Source organism: Myotis davidii, unplaced genomic scaffold (assembly GCF_000327345.1).
Source record: "Myotis davidii unplaced genomic scaffold, ASM32734v1 scaffold332, whole genome shotgun sequence".
Classification (NCBI taxonomy): Eukaryota; Metazoa; Chordata; class Mammalia; order Chiroptera; family Vespertilionidae; genus Myotis; species Myotis davidii.
This window is the reverse complement of record NW_006285779.1, coordinates 6,392,154-6,396,332: the sequence shown is the minus strand read 5'-3', so window position 1 is coordinate 6,396,332 and position 4,179 is coordinate 6,392,154. Positions and strand designations below refer to the sequence as shown.

General features: G+C 49.9%; 1 protein-coding gene across 1 annotated transcript in view; it reads right to left on the bottom strand.

Moving 5' to 3' along the window:
• AVPI1 (arginine vasopressin induced 1) overlaps positions 1–3,838 on the bottom strand; it is a 7,943-nt gene extending 4,105 nt beyond the window's left edge. Inside the window, exon 1 of the mRNA XM_006756586.2 lies at positions 3,532–3,838. The gene's annotated coding sequence lies outside the window, so the exon portion shown is untranslated. The remainder of the gene's footprint in view (positions 1–3,531) is intronic.
• Positions 3,839–4,179: the final 341 nt, after the last annotated feature.

Here is a 4,179-nt window from a genome sequence, read left to right as displayed (position 1 = left end):
GGAGGGGAGAGGGAGAGATAGATAGAAACATCATCAGTTGCCTCCTACAAACCCCATGCTGGGAATTAAGCTCTCTATCCAGGGCATATGCCCTGACAAGGAATCAAACCATGACCTCCTGATTCATAAGTCAACACTCAACCACTGAACCACACCAGCCAGTCCCCACTCTCTTTTTTCAAAAGATTTAATAATGAGCCCTAGCTGGTTTGGCTAAGTGGACTGAAGGGTCCCAGGTTCGATTCCAGTCAAGGGCACATGCCCGGGTTGCAGGCTTGATCCCCCGTGGGGGGCTTGCAGGAGGCAGCCAATCAATGATTCTCTCTCATCATTGATGTCTCTGTCTCTCCCTTTCTGAAATCAATAAAAAATATTTTTTAAAAAGATTTAATAATGAAAATAAACCTGCAAAAGACTTTCAAATAAATTCATAAAAATTGTACTTGTTTTCTGGAAAATAATCTTAAAACCAGCCTCTGCTTAGGCACTTTTATGGGAATCCAGTAAATATATGTGGGAATTAAACTCCCAGAGATAGATGATATAAATACTGTATACTGTGATCAGGAAACAGTCACCAAGTAACACAGGCTGGTAAAGAGAAGTCAAGCGAACTATGGAGCATTTATTCTGTATCAGGCAATATGCATAATATCATTTCATCCTTAAAACAACTCTAGGGACCAGGCACTGTTAGCCTCACCCCAGTTCACAGAGAAGCGAAGGGAAGCTGAGACACAGATATAAAGCAGGGACTCAGCCAAGGCCAGAACCTAGTCTGACTGCAGCCCAAGCTTTTAAGCAACAGAGGTGTCTTCACAACCTAGCAGCTCAAAGCACATTTCTTCCCATTAGTCTGTGAGGAGTGCTAATTCACAAAGGGGAAACCCCACCAGTAGCAGGGAAAGAACACTGAATATCCCACGTTGGAGGCAGGGGTGAGGTGTGGAATTTATTTTAATCTTTTCAATAACATCAGGGCCATTCCCTGGGTAACAGGCTGCCTCAGCTTTGAACTCGTGGCACTCTGAAGAGGAAGATCCCCAGCTTCCACAGAAGAAATCTGGAACTATAACCCAGCCCAGAGGACTGGTCTGAGCCCCAGTTCTGCCACTCAGTGGCTGAGAGGTCTCAGGGATTCTGTGGACCTGCTTTCCTCTTTCATCTGTGAGAACGGGTTGATGCTGATGGTCTCTGAAGGCCTGTGCCAGTGTTGAGAGTCTAGATCTGAACAAAGAAGAGATGGTTTGCTTGCCTGCCAGGGCCTATGAGCAACATGTGTGGACAGGTCTGGCTAATTAGGTATCAGAAGACTCCCCAACCAGTAGCTTCCCTTCTTCTCAATCTTCCCTGGAGGTCAGACACTGTTTTGCTGCTGTGGGCTGTGGGGTAGAGTCTGGTAGAAGACAGAACTCACTGCTCTAAAGCACTCTAATGACCTAGGCTGGCTATAGCCAAGCCTGGGGCAGACTTCTGGGGCATGTCCCCTCTCAAACTCAGACAATCTCACCCTCTTCTTGAGAGACTGGCAACAGGATCAAATAGCAGCAGCTGCCTCAGGGAGGAAATGGCTTGGAGCCTGACTTCCCAGATAGTCCCAGCCACCTCTGCCAGGGCTCCAAGGCCTTCCCTCCAGCTGCCCAGTTACAGTGAGTTACAAATGCACCAATGAGAAACCATCTGGGAGAGCCTGGGCCTCTAGGCTCACCATACCTTCTATGAACCTGTGAAGGGCGGGGTGGGGGCAGGGGGACATCCAGATTTTGAGGACCCTCACTTTTGGCTCTGCCTCTCACCCTGAGATTCAGACAGCAGAGTGAGGCTGAGAATAAAAATTGGTGGATATCAAATGGGATTGGACCGTAAACTTGGGGAAAACTGAATCACAGCACTTTTGTTATCAGAAGAAACTTTTCCTGTCTCATTCAATGTGTCCAATAGTTACTTCCCCCCTCATTTCCTGGACACGACCTGCATCCAGGAAAGTCAGTATATATTTGAACAATGGTATTTTTTTAATCTGGAAAATGAAACCACAGGGCTATTAAAAAATTACAAATGAATCTTTCAGAGCTGACATAAAAAAGATAAGCATGGATCTGTGAGCAAATGAGTAAAGACTAATTGCAAAATACTTCAGTTTGACACAAACTAGGTTAAAAATGAACCCCCAAGTAAATACCAAATGTTGTACATGACAAAGTTCAATTTGCTTTGAAACAGGCAATAAAGGAACTATACAGATCTAACAAAGAAATATATTTAAAAAGTGACTCACCATGTAATGATTTGCAATTTATAAATATGATGCACAAGTGAGCAGTCTTTGTAACGTATGAAGCTCAGTTTAGACACCTATCTATGCTTATCGTGGTCTCAGAGTCGTGGAAAATAACCATGAGAGGCAGAACACAGTTGTGTGAATTAGGCAGCAACTGGCTCCCCACCTGCTCCCCTCTCCAGATAACCCTGTTGGTGGTAATAATCTGCAATCGGAGGCCAAGGGTCTCTTAGAAAAAGAACTAGAGGCTCTGGCCCAAGGCCCAAGTCAACACTGTGGCCTTGGCCTGCTTCCTTGGACAGACATGCCACTGGACAGCAGCCAAAATCTGTGGCTCCTCAAGTGGGAGGCCCAGTCCAAACGGCCGTGTGGGCCCCCCACACGGAAGGGCCTAGTCTCAGGGCGGCATGCCTGAGAGAGATGGACACACGTTGGTCTCCAAATTTCCGTCCCAAAAGGTTTGAGAAAGGAACTGGACCCTTCCCCCAAGCCAAGTCTCAGATATGGCCTGGAAAAAACTCCTAGATCTAGGAATAACTTTTCAAGAGTTCAAGAACCCGAATTCTGGCTGAGCCACTGATATCTGGGTGACCTTGGCAAGCCTCAGTTTTCCCTTGCTTTAGTTTGTTCATTGTCAAAATGGTGAGAGTAAGTAACCCTTAAGGGGATAAGGGAGATAAAGTATGCTGAAAGTACCCATCCCAGTAGTTATGAATGAATGGTATAAAGGAAAGGGCTTTTTAACCACCCACTTTCGTCATCACCACTATCATGAAACTCCCTCAAAGGGGCCTTCACTCTTGGGAGAAGAGGGTGAAGGGAGAATGGAGTAATCTGCGGACTTTTAATCATCGCTGTTGGTGAGGCCCCTTGCTCCAAGACAAGTCCAAACCAGCACTGTTGGAAGGGTAATCTCTTTAATCCTCATGACACCCTTCTGAGGGGTTACACCCATTTTACAGATGAGAAAGCTAAGCTCAGGAAGGTTAAGTCACAGGTAGTACGTGCTAAGCAGGATATGAACCCAAGAGGTCTGACCCCAGCGCTCGCTCTCATCTAGTTATTTTTGTTCCCACCAGAGGGTGCCAAGGTCTTCAGAGGAAAGACCCTGGAGGCGCTGAACCCTCCCGGAGCCGGCTATCTGCTTCTACCGGTTTCGGAAGGCGGAGGGATCGAAAGTGAGGTCTCCCCAGCCAGCCTCGGTGCCATCGGCACTCCGTGGCCCGTGGGGAATTAGCGTCATTACTCACCAAGCTGCAGGGCGGCGTCGACAGACCTCAAATCGGGATGGGGCAAGCGAAGATGCGCCGACCCCAACCCCGGCCGCCTTCCGAAAGGGCGGGCGCAGCTCCGGGCTTCTGCCGCGAAGGTGCTCACTAGGACCAGGAGGCACCCGCCAACAGGACAAGAGCTTGGGAGGGGTGTCCTGGCCGATATCACACGGCGACAACCCCAGCACAGGTCGGTCCCCGCGACTTAGACGTGGCGCTGCGCACAACGGGCCCTAGGTGTACCTGGGGTTCAGGTCCGGCGGCACCCCAGTTCTCACGACTCGCCCTCCTTTTTACAACCGCGGCCCAAAGCGCTCCCTGGAACAGCCAATCCTCAGGCGAGCCTTGCGGGGAGCTCCAAAGCGAGCCTTCCAAAACCGAACGCGGCGACTCCGCGGGCCAATCAGCAGCCACGGAGGGGTGAGGGGCGTGTTCTGGCTCCTCCCGCTTCCCTCCGCCGGCCTCGAAACCTAAGTGCGAAGATTCCCGGGTCCAATCAGAGAGGGAGCAACAGCGAGGGGCGTGCCCGCCCAGGTCCCTTCCCTTGGCCCCCCGGCCGCCCTTGCGTCTCGCTGGGAGGTGCCCCGCTTTCATTGACGTCAGTCCCGGGGAGAACGGTTTTGCTGG